This window comes from Oryctolagus cuniculus, chromosome 18, assembly GCF_051225735.1.
Source record: "Oryctolagus cuniculus isolate XC-2025 breed Fujian yellow rabbit chromosome 18, ASM5122573v1, whole genome shotgun sequence".
Taxonomy (NCBI): Eukaryota; Metazoa; Chordata; class Mammalia; order Lagomorpha; family Leporidae; genus Oryctolagus; species Oryctolagus cuniculus.
The window spans coordinates 78548951-78564327 of record NC_142884.1 but is presented as its reverse complement, the minus strand read 5'-3'; the positions used below and the strand labels follow the sequence as shown (position 1 = coordinate 78564327).

General features: G+C 65.8%; 1 protein-coding gene across 3 annotated transcripts in view; it reads right to left on the bottom strand.

Moving 5' to 3' along the window:
* Positions 1-15377, bottom strand: part of ZNF469 (zinc finger protein 469) — a 204256-nt gene that overhangs the window by 29659 nt on the left and 159220 nt on the right. Inside the window, exon 1 of one of the 3 annotated variants that reach the window (XM_070061894.2) lies at positions 9792-10163. The exons of the other annotated variants lie outside the window; for them this stretch is intronic. The gene's annotated coding sequence lies outside the window, so the exon portion shown is untranslated. Of the gene's footprint in view, positions 1-9791; positions 10164-15377 lie in introns of those variants that run through there. 3 annotated transcript variants of the gene reach the window in all.

Below are 15377 nucleotides of genomic sequence, written 5' to 3'. Positions count from 1 at the left end.
CGGGCCAGAATCGTGGTTCGCCACACACCATGTCCCTGGGCTGTGGTGCAAAAGAGCCCGGACTGAGGGGACCTCCTGGGCTCCCCACGCGCCTTCCCGCCTGCCGACTAGCAGCTGTGGACGGCTGACTGCAGCTCCTCAGCCTCAACAGTAGCTCCGATGCCACGCGCCACCTGCCCGACCACAGGGCACAGCGGACAAACAGCAGCGCACTCCCGCCGTCGTGGGACTGTGCACAGCTACAGATAACACTAACATCGGTAACCTAAGCCAGGCCAAACTCCTCATACGGGTGTGTCATTAATTACTGCTGAAACACACAAGTGTGTGCAATGCACCCTAACACCTGTGTGGACGTCAGTGTGTGTCACAGCTGGGTGAGGTCTGCACAGTGTGCACACACAGGAGTGTGTGTGTATGTCTGAGTGTGTGTCACAGCTGGGTGACGTCTGCACAGTGTGCACACACAGGAGTGTGTGTGTGTGTGTCTGAGTGTGTACCACAGCTGGCGGAGGTCTGCACAGTGTGCATACAGGAGTGTGTGTGTGTGTCTGTGTGTGTGCCACAGCTGGGGGAGGTCTGCACAGTGTGTGCACACAGGAGTGTGTGTGTGTGCCACAGCTGTGGCAGGTCTGCACAGTGCGTGTACACAGGAGCGTGTGTGTGGATGTCAGTGGGGCAGAGTTTATCTGTTTTTCTGTCCCACGCAGGCACCCGAGCACACGGGAGCTCCCGCAGGCTGAATCGTCTCCCGGTGGGGCTGCAGGTGTGCTTTGAGCCCTGGCTGCCTCGGACCAGCCCACTCTGCTCCTGGCAGGGGACCCCCCCTCTCCTGGACGCATGCCCCTGAGTTGTGGAGAACACACACACATTCCACTTCCGTCAGGACTACGGTAGCCACAAGACAGACGGCCCAAGGCCTGTAAACACCTTCCCACGAATCGCTGGGCTGCAGGCAGGACTCACGGTGCAGGGTGCAGGTGGGGAAGTCGAAACTCACGGGTGCAAACCACCTCGACAAGGCTGCGCTGCCTAGCTGCCCTGACCGTGGGTCCCACGCTGCGCCGCTGCCCTGACCGCGGGTCCCATGCTGCGCCGCTGCCCTGACCGCGGGTCCCAGGCGCAGCCCTGACCGCGGGTCCCACGCTGCACTGCTGCCCTGACCGCGGGTCCCACGCTGCACTGCTGCCCTGACCGCGGGTCCCACGCTGCACTGCTGCCCTGACCGCGGGTCCCACGCTGCACTGCTGCCCTGACCGCGGGTCCCATGCCGACAGCTGCCCTGACCGCGGGCCCCACCGCTGCTCTTTCCTTGACAGTCTCTGGGGCCGGGCCCAGAGGGGTCTCCGGGCCCAGCACCCACTGCCGACGGCAGGCAGCCCCTCCGGAGACTCTAATTATTCCCCCGGGCACCGGCCCGGCATAAACACAGCCCAGACGGCCAAGAAAAGCAGGCTGCGGCCCAGGAGGCCTCCTCAGCACTAAGTGCAGCCTGCGAGCACTGGGCAGGCTGCGAGGGCGCTCAGATAACGAGCGGCTGCGAGGCCCTGGGCTGACCCGTGTGGGCACGGTCCCACTCTCCCGCAGCGACTGTGCTGCTGGCACGGGCACCACGGCTGTCCTCCTTCCGCCGGGAGCACCCTGGGCGGCGCGGCAGGAATGCTGGGTGTATTTATAGACTGGCCATAGCTGCCAGAGCCGTGGAGCCCACGAGGTCAGCTTCCTGCTGTGCCCTGTGGCCAGATGTTTACTGAGATGGCAGAGACCAACCCACCCACCCATGCCTGGACATATCCCACGTCCATGCCTGGAGGCCTAGGGGAGGTGACGGTCTCAACTCTGTCAAGTTTCAGCACTCTGGGCCATGGGCATGCCGACGGCAGATCCAGAGAGGAGAAACAGGGGTCCAGGGCGGGCATGGCCGCTGCTCCGGCGGGGACGCATGCTCAGAGCAAGCGCCAGGTCAGGGCTGCTTCTGGGGGATGACAGGGGTCTCGCTGGTCCTGGGTGGGGACCGTGAGCTGTGCTGTGGCTATGGCAAGGAAACAGTGGCCTTGGCTGACAAGGGCCTCCAACAAAAATGTGAGTAAAAATCTGGGGGCTTGTGCTAGGCAGACCCCAGACCCACCACCAGCAAGTCGGATTCAGCAGGCTCAGGTAAAGTGGGGCTGGCCCTGAAGGAGAGTGACCCAGGGCCCCGGCCCCATTGTAAGAAACCGGGTCTCAGAGGAGGAAGGGGTCTGTGACGGCCCCAGAGGTCTGCACACACAGCTCCTGCCCGACATGCCTCTGATCCGCCTGCTGTTCCTGACAGGCGGCATGGCTCTGGGGTCCTCCCTGTCCACCTGCCTAGACCACTGCTGCCAAACAGGAGCCACCCCACACCGCACACCCAGACCTGGCCCAGTGCCACAGGAGCAGACTCTCAGGTGCTCAGAGACCATGGGAGTGGGGCTGAGCCACGGACACAGAGGCCACGGACATGGAGAACAGCCGTGGCCGCTGGGAGCTCACAGGACCCCACGTGCCGACCTCAGGCGGGGCACCAGAGAGAGCCAGGCTGCTTCACGTCACGCCCATGCTGAAGCTCTCGCGGACGCTTTCCACTGAGGCCATCACTTCCACCTCTTTGTGCATCTTTAATGTGCCCACCAGAACATCCGAAGCTGCCTGCATAGCTTGCACTGTATTTACTTGTATCGCATCACGCCACGTTAAGGTATCACATTTTATGTCACTCTGTGTTTTTTTGACAGGCAGAGTGGACAGTGAGAGAGAGAGACAGAGAGAAAGGTCTTCCTTTTTCCACTGGTTCACCCCTCAATGGCCACTGCAGCCGGTGCATCGCACTGATCTGAAGCCCGGAGCCAGGTGCTTCTCCTGGTCTCCCATGGGGTGCAGGGCCCAAGCACCTGGGCCATCCTCCACTGCACTCCCGGGCCACAGCAGAGAGCTGGCCTGGAAGAGGGGCAACCGGGACAGAATCCGGCGCCCCGCCTGGGACTAGAACCCGGTGTGCCGGCGCCGCAAGGCAGAGGATTAGCCTAGTGAGCCGCAGTGTTCTCTGAAATATGTTTTAGATTACGCCATATGTGACACCATATCCTCTCCTGTGGGACACGCCATGCAGTTCAGTACAGCGTCTGTGACATGGCACTGCCGTACGAATGTCTCACCACGTGTGATATAACATGTCACCACGTGTGACATGTCTCCCACACGTGATGGCTTCTGGTTGGTGGTATCATGTTACATACACGCCCGCAGAGGCACCGCCGTGCCGGGCTCCCAGCACTCCTGGACTGGCCCAGCTGCCGACGTACAAGGGGCGCCACCTGAAAGTCAGGACCCCGCGCCACCAAGCTCACTGCTCCCTCAGCCTCCTGGGCCTCGGGTCCCGCGCTCCTGGGCAGGATCTGCATGCACGCATTGTGCACACGCACGGGACACAAGCACTGGATGTGCGGCAAAGGCCGGCAAGATGGCGGCAAGAGCAAAGGGGTCGCAGCTTTCCTGCAGACGTACTCATTTACCCACAGCAACCGTCACGTTAGATTCACAGTGACATATCACTCATGTATGTCCCAGGGCATCAGCTAACGCTCACACGCGAGCATTCGCAGATGACCGCCCAACAAGGATTCTCAGCAAATCAACCCCATCAATAACCGCCCAGGTGTGCGGTGTGCACTCGCAGGTGGACGCTGGCACAGCACGGATCGTGTTTACGTGGCTTCCCGCTGTGCTGCACAGCTAAGCTGCAGCCACACCAGCGTCTGGATTCAAATGGAGGCCCTGGGCTGCATCCTGCTCTGGGGCAGGCCTCCCCTGCTGGCCACTGACCAGGCCCCCGGAGGGCAGCCATAGGCACTGGGGCCCTGCATGCAGAGCCAGCCCCGTGCTGGGGGCTCCGGAGCCGGGGGCGGCCGCCTGCATGGAACAAATCAGGTGACAGCTGCTCAGAACCAGGACCCTCAGCTGCCCCGGGGGTGCGAGTCTCGGGCGGTCCCTCACCTCTCTGTGCCCGTTGCCTTACCTGCAAGACAGGGCAAGGGCACACACAGAGGGCAGCTGAGGGGGCAGGTGATGACCGCAGGGCCCCACTGTGCCCACAGACCCTGGCCACACACCCCATGCTGTGTGGTCCTTCTCAGAGCTCTGGTCAGGAGGCCAGTGTGGGTGAGTGAGAAGGGTGGGCGGCCTCCCCTGCCCCCTCCTCCCCAAGAGCAGGGCTGGCCGGATGCCTCCCTGCTGCCTTCGGGGTGGGGGTGGGGCTGCCCTGCCACACCTTATTGTCCTCCGGACCACCCTTGCCCAGAGACCCGGGCAGCTCTGCCCACCACGGCTCCTCTCCTGACCTACAGTGGTTGCCCCAGCCAGACTCTGTGCCTGGGCGGTTGGCCGCTGCACTGTGGCTCCTGCCTGGTCCCGTGGCCAAAGCCACGGGGATGTGACAGCCGGAGCAGCCTGGCTGCTGGGCGCAGTGGCCTCCTGTCGCTTGGGGTGGAGAAGGCCTGTGGTGCACACAGCCTCACGGGGTCAGGCAGCCTGGCCAGAGTTCCCCCAGGGCCAGGCCTCTCCCCCTGGGGTGGGCCGTGGGGCGAGGTGGCTCTGCCAGCTGCTGGAGGAAGCAGCGCAGGACGGGACCCAAGTGAAGCCCCCCGGGCATCTAGCCCCAATGGGTGGGCACAGGGACGCGGTCTCCTGGAACCGGGGTCCACTCAGAGCGTTGCCCAGCAGTGCCCAAGAAGCCAGGCACATCCTTTCCCAGAGGCTGTGAGAGGGACCAGAGGCGTCTGGTGTTGGCCACATGGTAGGCGGGGCTTCCTCACAGGCACCGTCTCCTCCCGAGTTCGTTCAGGGCCACTGGGCGGAGGTCGCCTGGCTCCCCAAATGGACAGTGGGGCACAGGAGGCAGTGCCTGCAGAGGGGACTGTGCACCCGTGTGGCCTCTGGGGGGCGAGGCTGCCTGTCTCAATTCCCTTGCCTGGCAGAGTTTGACTCCAGGCCTCAGGGGTAGCCGTGGGACCCCTGCCCTGCCTGTGGCCGGGTCCCTCACATACGGGCAGGGGAGGCCACGGAGCTGCAGCCACGGCCATAGCCTGGAGGCTCTTCAAGGTGACAACTGCCGGGGTGCAGCGGGGCCTCCCCAGGAGAAAGGAACACCTGCGCCCACACCACTGCTCAGACCCCTGGCGCTGAGTCGGCCTCAGGAATGGGGTCACAGAGCCGCCTGCCACACAGGCCCTGCCACGGCAAACCTTGGAACGTGGTGCCGAAGGCCACAGAGCCAAAGCCATGGCTGCACTCAGAGGGGGGGAGGGACGGATGCAGGGCAGATGGGCGCTGGCTGGAAGCTGCCAGGGGCAGCGAGGCCTCAGTGGGATGTGTACAGGGTTTCTTGTGGGGTGATGGAAGGTTCTAGAAGTAGATGTCAGGGATTGTGGCACGATCATGTGAACAGGGCACCCGGAGAGACCCCAAGCGCCTGCCCGGAAGGGTTGGTGTGGGGTCGGCACCCGGCCCTGCCCCTGCCCCTCTCTGCAGCCTCCCCAGGGCAGTCCCCGGCAGTGGCCATGTCCAGAGGCCGCAGGGGCAGGCTCTGTTTACACTCGGCCACCTTGGCACAGCAGTCCAGGAGGAACGCGGAACACGCCGCCCGGGACGCTCCCAACGGTCACATTGTGCTGGTGCCCGTGCCCAGCCGGTCGGAAAGCCTCAGTGGCCGTCATGAATGTCGGCTCTGTCTGGCCGCTGGCTGGGACGCCGGCCTGGGAGCAGCCCCAAGACAGGACAGACGCTGTCAGCAGAGCCAGGGACGCTGGGGCACGGAACGTCCCCCTCCTGCACCGGCTGCGGCCTCTCCCCTGGTGGGGGAGGGGAGGGCCATTCAGACACAGCTCATTCATGCCCGGCCCTGTCCCCCACTCCGGAGTCACCCAGCACCCACTGGGGCACTCTGACATCACTGGGGCTGGCACAGCCCTCACTGGCTGCTTCTTTCACTGGCGACCCCTTACAGCCACCGTGAGGCCCCACGATGACCAGGTGGGGACATCTGTCCCCTGCCCGCTTTTTTTTTTTTGACAGGCAGAGTGGACAGTGAGAGAGAGAGAGAGAAAGGTCTTCCTTTGCTGTTGGTTCACCCTACAATGGCCGCCGCGGCCAGTGCGCTGTGGCTGGTGCACCGCGCTGATCCGATGGCGGGAGCCAGGTACTTCTCCTAGTCTCCCATGGGGTGCAGGGCCCAAGGACCTGGGCCATCCTCCACTGCACTCCCTGGCCACAGCAGAGAGCTGGCCTGGAAGAGGGGCAACCGGGACAGAATCCGGCGCCCCGCCCGGGACTAGAACCCAGTGTGCCGGCGCCGCAAGGCGGAGGATTAGCCTAGTGAGCCCCTGCCCGCTTTGTAAGGCAGACCCAGACCCCTCTGCAGCTCGCAAGGCTGAGTGCGACTTGGCCCAGGGTCCCGATGTCCCCAAGCTCACCTTCTCTCCTGGGAGGGGCCTGAGCTGTGGGGCTGGGGGCGGATAGGGAGGCTCCCAGCCCCGGTGGCGGCAATGGGGCCCCTCTGCTTCAAGCGCTGGGTGGCAAGGGCCTGCACCAGGCTTTGCAGGCGCCCCATAGTTCCCAGGCAAGCCCCGCCTTCCAACCCACCCCCGGCCACTCCCCACAGGGCATCAGCGGAGCATGTATCTGGAACTCCAAACCCCAAAGCCGGCTCCATCTCAATAGCAACGTCATCCTCGGCAACCCCAGGCAGAGCGCGGCGAGTGACGGCCGGGAAGCTCAGAGCCCCCGGGAGGCCACCAGAGCAGGCCCTTCCCTGGGACCAGCAACCGCGGGCCACTGTGAGGGGTGGGGCCCGGGGCTTTCGGGAGCATCTGGAGGCAGGAACGCGCAGAGCTAACTGCAGCCAGCCCAAGTCCCCCGGCACCCCTGGGGTGGGTCCCTGCCGCCCGGCTTCTCCCCCCTCCCCAAAGCTGGCGTGGCATGCGTGGGCCAAGGGGGAGGTGCAGAGTGATGTCGACTGGGAGGAATGCCGGGGTGGGGGGAGCCCTGGACGGGTGACAGCACCTGATGAGGGAGGGAATCCCGCGTCGGAAATGACAGACGCCCCCGCTCAGGCCAAGGGGGCGGCTTCCCGCGTGCTCACGTGACGGGCTGCGTGTGACGTGCCGGGAACAAGGCAAGCAGGCCACGTACAGCACACGCATGTCAAAGCTGGGGCAGCCACTGAGCTCTGGATGCCTCTGAGGGCCCAGAATAAGAGCTGCCCTGGGTGCCCACAGCCCTGCGGTGTGTGGAGGCCTGGTGGGCAGCGCATGGGCTGGATGTCCTGTCAGTCAGCAACCTGCCCAGCTGTACTGGTCTGCCTTTCCTTCTGTCCAGGGAAGTGGCGAGTCCTCAGCCAACTTCACGATGGGACTGAGGAGCAAGATCGTGGTCAGTCCCCGAAGACAGCGGAGGGTCAATGGTCAGGAAAGCTGGGAGAGGCCCGAGAAGCCAGTGTGGGCCACACCTAGCCGGATCTGAGCACAGTCCTCCCCTGCTCAGTTCAGACCCCAGGGCAGCGGTCAGCTCTGTCAGCGAACGGGTGTGGCTCATTTAGGGGTCAGTCACGGGCCAGGAGCGGGGCTACGTGGAGGTGGGCTCCACTGCGGCGCTCGTCTGTCTGGGTGTGGGTGGGGCCGTGTCCGCTGAGCCTCCGTGGCTCTGGCAGGGTCTGCAGTTCAATGGAAATGGTGCTGCTGGGAGGAGGGCAGCGTGGGGGCCAGGGCTCTCCAGGCGGGGGAGGGGCAGGATGGGGGTGTCCCAACAGGAGGCGGGAAGGGTTTGGAGAAGGACCTGCAGGGCTGGGGTAGGCGAGGAGGCGGTGCCGTGGCCAGTGGAGCTGCCTCCCCCACCCCCCTTCCCAACCTGGGCCCTCTGGAAGGAACCAGAGCCAAGGAGGACCAACCTTCCCGGGGGGAGACGGCAGGAACCTGCAGGGCCGTGCCTGACTGCAGTGCACAGCCCCCCCCCCAGATGTTCCACCTCTGTGGCCAGCTGGCACCTCGCACCCTTTCTATGACCCGGTAGGGCCCCCACCTGCCACACCCCCACCTGTGCCCTGTTATGCCGCGGGCACTGTTTCCATCGGTCAGACCCAGGAATCCTCGGGGCAACTACCTATTTATCTGATGGGAAAATCAGGGCCCAGAGAGGTCCGGGGACTTGCCCAAGGTGCACCCTCCCCTCCTCAGCCCCTTGTCCTGGGTGCAGCAGCAGACAGGGCGACCGCCCTCCCAGGAAGCTACGGGAGCCACTGACTTGGGCGCTAGCCACGGCGGCAAGGTCCCAGAGGAGGGAGCGAGGCCGGGCTCTGCGTCCAGGCCTGCCTGGCACTCGGATTTACTCCTGTCCGGCAGATGTGAGGAAGGGGCAGAGGCCTGCTGGGGTTCCCGGGGGAAGGCGGCAGGGTGTGTGCAGGGGAATCCCGTCTCCGGGCAGTTCCTTGGGCGACGCGTGGTCCCAGGTCGGCGGGACCAGCATCGACAGGCACACAGGCGGCAAGCCTCCCCAGCCTCGTCTGCCTCAGCGACTGTGCGAGGGGATGAGGCCCCCGTCACGGGAGGTATTCAAGCAGCCTGTGACCTGGAGCTGGGGTCCGAGGGAGTCTGGAGAGAGGACTGAGGTTCGTGACCTCTAAGTCCCCTTTGACCTGAAGCCCTGGGACTGGCTTGATTAGTCGCCGACTGCCCAGGGAAGTGGCCAGCTCTCCTGGGGGGAGACCCTGCGGGAGACCTCTCAAGTCATCCCCTGCCTTCCTACCGGCCTTGAGTCTCCACCTCCTCCTAGCTTGGGCAAGCCCTGTCCTGTGGTCTGGGGTCCGCCAGGCCGCCTCCCCCACCCCTCACCCAGCCTCCGCTCGCCCGTCCCCACAGTGAGCCGACTGCACTCATTTTCAGGAAGGCAGGGGCCCCAGCGCACCCCCACCCAGCCCGCTGCAGAAGGGGACCAGAGCCCCCCTTGCGGGATGCAGAGGGGCTGCACCACCGGCAGCAGCATCAGCCACTCTGAAGTCGGACTGAACAGTAACACGTGGCACAGTCCCTACACGGCACCCAGAGGAGCTCCAGGTGGGAGTCCAGGCAGCTAACGGCTTCCGCCTGCGTCCAGCGGCCTCACTGCCCCCAGCCCAGGGTACAGTGACAGAGTCCCAGTGGCTGGCAAGTCCCTGGAAGCCCCGCTGGCCTTCCCTTCCGGCCACTGCCACGCGGGGCGCCCCCGCCCCACGGGTTCCTCCACCCAAATTACCCTGGCCTGGCGAGTCCGTGGGGGTGCAGGACTGGGTGGGGACACGGCGTGGCCCCCCCTCCCGGCAGGAGCCCAGCAGCGTGGAACCCCTGAGTTGGCCCAGACAGTCCCCACCCCCACCCGGGAGCTGCCACGGCAGCTGCCCAGTGCGCCGAGGTCCGGCAGGTCCTGGGACTGACCCAGGGAGGTAGCACCCGGCTTGGGGACGAGCTGCCGGGATCCACGATGAATGAGCCGGGTGGCCCCGCTCCCCGGCCCGCTCGGCACCCCAAGCACTTCAGGAACTGCCAGGCGGGGCTCCTCAGCGCTGCTGCCGATGCGCCGGGCAGGGCTGACCGAGGCCGGCCCGCGGCCGCCGGCCGGGCGAGTGGGGCCGGGAGCTGGCGGGGCGCGAGCAGCCAGGTGACACCCCCACCCCCGCCCAGCCCTGGGTCCCGGGGGCGCCGCCGGTGCAGGCCGCCCTGCCCCGGGCCGCGGCGCACGTCACTCACCTCCTCCTCCGCGGGCCGCTCTGCTCGCCGCGCTGGCGGCCACGCGCGAGCCCCCGAAACGCGAACGGGGCCCGGCGGCGCCCGGCCCGCGCAGCCCCAGCGCTCCGCGGCGCCGAGGCTCAGTCCTCATCCCCGACCGCAGGCCCGCCCGGGCCGCCCGCCCGCCGGGCACCGAGCCCCCGCCGCGCGCTGCGCCTCGGGCGGGGTGGGAGGAGAGGAGGGCGCCTCCACCCTGCCCAGGTCCGCGCGAGCCGGCCGGGGGCGGCGCGCCTCGGCCGCGTCCTCGCCAGGCCAGCGCCCCGCGGCCGCGGCGGGGCTGGGCGCTCGGAAGGCCGGGCGGACGCCGGCCGGCAGCCCGCGGGGGCTGCCCCAGGAGGCCCGGGCCGGCTTCAGTTACAAACTTCACCGCCCTCCCACGTCCTCCCCCCCCCCCCAGCTATTTTTAGAGCTGCTTTTCCTAGGTGTTCGGCGGTGGGATCCCCGTGCACGGGGTCCCTGGTGGGAAAGGTGTTACCCGCCCACCCTCTCGCTGCTGTTCCTTGGCCAGCCCACCCCCACGCAGCGGCTGCCCCGTGCTGCCGGGACGGAAGCGCCCGGTCAGCACAGCTCTCAGAAACGCGACCACAACTGCCCCTGCCGGGTCCAGCCGCGGCTCGGTGCCTGCACCTCCCCGGGCACCAGCGCAGCGGCCAGCGCTCCCTGTGCTCCTGGTGGGGAGGGAGTGAGGGTACCCCAAAAAGTGTGCGGGAGGAGGGGCCCAGCTGATGTCCCTCACCCTCAGACTGGCGGGTGCGTTCTGGAAGCATCCAGGCCCCTGGAGAGGACGAGCTGTTTCCCCGCGTCCTGCACCGGTGCGGGAGCCGAGGTCAGAGCCGAACCAGGCCCAGAGCGCGTGACGCCCCTCCAAGTTCAGGGCCCGCACACTCTGGGTGTCCCCCGTCCCCTCCTGAGGTTCTGAGAAGTGCAGGGGCGTCCCTGCAGAACCAGCGCCAGGGCCCTAAACTAGCAAGTTCGGGTTGCACACCCTTTGGGGAGCACCTTTCTCATGTAAAGCGAGGGCTAGCACCGGGTGTCCGGTGAATGGGCTGGCCCAGCCCCCTGGGCATTCCTTTCTCCACGCGCCTGAGTGCAGTTACTGCCAATCAGAGGCGAGCAGAGGGCCCAGCTCGCTGGAATGTGAACTGCCAGGGGGCCCAGGGGCTGAGGCCCCACGCCCCACCAAGAGCCCCTTGGTCCCCAGCCCCGTGTTACGTTTCCGTGGCGTCTCAGGGGTCAGAGGGGCCTGGGATCTCCCTCTCCACACAGCACAGCTGGGGAGGGGAGCAGGAAGCCCCCCACGGTGGGGCTGGATTTCAGTCCCACGGGACTCCCTGGTGTCTGCTTCCTGGTTCCCTGCACCAGCTCTGTTCCTGCTGCTGAAAGGCCGCGGTCTCAAGACCCATGTGTGATGGTGTGCGCGCATATGTACATGTGTGGGGGGGTGTGCCTGTGTGCACGTGAATGTGTACACGCACAAGCACACGCATGTGCAAGTATGTATGTGTAAACATATCTGAGTGTGTACACATATGAAGTGCATGTCTACATGGGGGCGCACACACATGAGCACGTAAGCACAGGCACATCAGGTATACACTGAGTCATGCACACGTGACTGTATGTGTGCACGTCTGAGTGTATACAAGTGGGAATGTGCGTGTGCATGTGTACGTGTGTGCAAGCATGTATATGCGAGCTGTACATGTGTGGAGATGTGCGGGTGTGCATGTTACTGTATGTGTGAGCACATGCATGTGCAAGTGTGAATGTGTGTGCACACGTGTATGCACACGTGGATACATACGTGAATATGTGTGCAAGTATTGTGTATGTGTGTACTGAGTGCATGCACACCTCCCCAGCCCTGGTGCACCTGACACGTGGGTGTGAGAACCAAGAGGAGCTTGCCCAGCTGAGCAGCCCTGTGCCTTGGCTGGGCTCTGGCCAGAAGGAGCCGGGCTACACTGTGCGCTCTTCCTCTCTCGCCTCCCCGGCCCACAGCCCCCACCCCCGGCATGTGACCTCGTGTTTCTCCACACCCAGCAGTGTCTGGGGACCTCCCAGCTGAAGGTGGCTCTTGGCATCTGCCAGGAGAGACGGACACCAAGTGACCCACAGCGCACAGGACCGAGTCCTCGCGGCAGCCTGTGGCCCCAGATGCCTGTGGTCCAGAAGCCTGGTGTCAGCGCTCCCCCGCTGGCCGGTGGTACCTTATAGCCCAGGTTCCCCGGCCGCCAGTGCTGGGCAGAGGAGCGAGATACTAGATATGAGCCCCAGCTCCTGCCCCTTGCCCTGAGCAGGGATCAGAGCTGGAAGGTGCCCAGGGCGCTAAGCCTCATGGAGGAAAATGGCCCAACCATGGCTAGTGCGTGCACTCACTCACAGCCTCCTGCCCAGCCAGGCCCCAGGCCCCGAGGGCTGGAGGCCTGCCGCGGGCCGCCCTCAGGGAGAGGCGTCGTGGCCCCCAGCGGGCGTCGCCAGAGTGGGGCAGAGCTCCTGAGTCATCCCCCTGACCATCCCCCTGACTCTGGCCTCGTGCGAAAATGAAACCACACACATGGGGCGGGCCGAGGGGAGAGCTCTGGCAGATTCCAGGAACATCTTGTCACAGGGCCACTCCAGCGTGGCCCTCAGAGCCTGGAAGCGGCCTCCCACCCCTGCTCTGGGTATGGATCCACACCTGACCAGCCCCATGCACCAAGACCCTCCACGCTGGCCAGCCTGTGTCAGTGGCCGTGGTGTGGGTGTTGAGACCTGGCTGTTTGAACCTTCCCAAGCAAGTTTCGCTGGTGACCTTAGCCCCATCTTCCAGAGGGGGAAACTGAGGCTGGAGGCTGCAAAGAGCCCATTCTAAGGACAAGGGAGTCAGGGTAGAGCCGGTCCCGGTCCCGGGCACTGACCACTGCTGCTGCCTTCTCCCTGAGGCCGGGGTCAGGGCGAGGGGAGAGCTGCTGCCGGGGCCTGGGCTGGGAGCAGGGGGGAGGGGCAGACTGAGCGTCCGCCCACGCTGGGTGGAGCAAGGGCCCTGCAGTGGGGTGTGGAGGCTCGGGGGCCCCCTTACGTCACCAAGTGCAGAAGCACAGGGCACCTCCTGGGGCGCGTGCTGGGGGCCGCCTCAGGAACATGAGGGCATCCGTCAGCCCAGGTTCAGGTCGGCGGCTGCACCTGATGGGTGTGCCGGCCCCTCCCTGAGTTTCCACCTGGTCTTCTAGGAAGAGGCAGCAGGACAGCCACTGCCCAGGAGGCCTTGGTGCCGCACGTCTGCCCTCCCTGGTAGTGGCTGGGAGCCCCTGGGGGTCCAGGCAGCTGGACACACAGCGGAGACAAGAGGAGGCGACTGAGAGGACAGACCCTTGCCAGGGTTGCTGTCTCTGACCCTGAGACCAGGCCCCTGCCCACTGCCCACCATGCCCCTCAGGCATCTGGGCAGGACTAGGGGGCCAAAGGCAGGAAAAGAAACAAAGAAACCACATAGGCTCTGGGCAAGAAAGCGAATGGCTGAAGCCCAGCACCCCTGACTGCCCACCCACAGTGCAGTGCTGATGTGGTGCACTGCGGGGTCTGCTGTGCCTGGGCTGGGGGCTCACCCAAAAAGTGTAGTAAATGGGAGAGGAGGGACGCAGGGTGGGGTGGGGGACAGGGAGGAGGAGGAGGAGGAGCCCATGGCCAGGCCAGAAGCCCGTGTGAGCTGCACCCGGCCAGTGCTCCAGGCTAAGTGGCTGTGACTCGGATGGACTGGGTTGCACCTGTCCCCTCTGCACTCAAACGGCAGCACGGCCAGGGCTCCCTTCCCCGGGGTGTCTGGACATGAACCTGTACACACACGTGCACCTGCTCCCACATACCCCTGCGCCTGCCGAATGCCTTGCCCAGTCTCCTGGACTCACAGCACTGAGCACACCTCCACCACCTCCAGGAAGCCCACCTTGCTCCCCACAATCACGGGCTCCAGCCACCTTGCAGTTACAAGGGGGATGAACCAGTCCTGGCCAGGGCCCACCTGTGCCCCCAGCTCTGTTGAGTCCTGGGGCCTGAGCAGATGTGCCCCTCCCACTTCAGAGAGAAGCGGGCCCCTGGGGGCTTTGGGGTGCCTGTGAAGGAGGCCTGCAGCCCCTCACACAGGCTCCACTCTTTCTGGACATGCCTCTGGGTGTCCCAGGTGCAGGCAGCCTGGGCGCAAACCCCAGACGGGCCCGGTGCCTGCCGTGTGGCTCGCCTGCCATACTGGGCCTCGGGCCCCTGCTTGGCCGTGTAAGCCTGTGCCAGCGCGGGGTCCATGAGCGGCCGCCCCCGCGGCTGCCCGGGGCCGGGGCCTTTCTGACTCAGCCCCTCGCAGGCCCTCACGATGGGATTCCTTCCCCGGAGAAGGAAACAGGCAGCCGCGTAATCCAAGCCAGCCGCCTGGGGCATGAATGGGCCCTTTCACGGGCGGCTGCAGGGCCAGGGCCTGGGCGGAGGCGGCTGGGCAGTGCCCAGGGCAGGCGCGGGGCAGGGAGGAGAGGCTGGTGGCCTCAGCTCTGGCCTGTGGCCCTTGGGCCCCCTTTCCCTCTCCCCTCCTGGGTGTCCCCTCTCACCGCGCCCAGCAAACCCCCACGTCCCTGCTGCCCTCCGGTGATCAGTGCCCATCCACGTTTGGCTGGGCTCCGACGCTGAGCCGGCGCCCGGCAGTAAAAGGCACATTGAGGTGTTTTCGTGCTGCTGGGGGTAACGGCGAGGGCGGGCGCGGACAACTGGCCCTTGTAGCCAGGGCCGCACGGTGAACAGCAGTGCCCTTCTCCCCAGCACCTGGGCCCGAGGAGACGCCCCCGCCGCGGGCCCCCTGTGAATGGCCTCAGTGTCCACAGGTTTTCTTTCCGCATACCTGGCCACCGAGGCTTCCAACATTTTTCTGGAAAAAATGTGGCTCGGCTCCCTGGGAGCGTTCTCTGTCCAATGGTGTCTCCGTCCCAGGCCGGCCCTGACGCCGGCCACGCCTTCCTCCTCTCCATGACACCAGAGAGACCTGGTGTCTGTGGCGCCCCCTGCTGCAGAGCCCCGATGACAACGCCCGCTGGTCAGTCCCAAAGAGGCATCTCCATGCCGGCCGCGTGGCCCCCTTCTGGCTCCGGCTGTGCCAGGCCGTGAGCTGGGGGCAGGGCACACTTGTTGAGTGCATGGACGAACAGCACAGATGGAGAGAGCCTGGCAAGGGACAAGCTTCGGCCTGGAGGAGGCCACGCCCGGCACCCTCGCCTCGCCGGCCGCCCTGCCCCTGGCGCTGGCCCTGCCTGTGCCGAGCCGTCTGGTCCCAGTGCTTGCCGAGGGGCAGCTCTGCGTCTGACCAGCAGCCCTGGGCAGCGAGCCCGCGCCCTCTGTGCCTCCGTTTCTCCACCTGTGGCTGTGGAGGGATTCAGGACAACCCGGGCAGGGGCTCTGAGCTGGGCCTGCGAGCGCGCAGCGCCCCTCTCTGGGTGTGTCTGGGTGTCTGGTGTCTGGTCTTCTCCTCACGCTGCCCAGTCACATGGGCTACAGAGGCAGGCCCACAGAGGTCACCGTCCACCTCCCTCG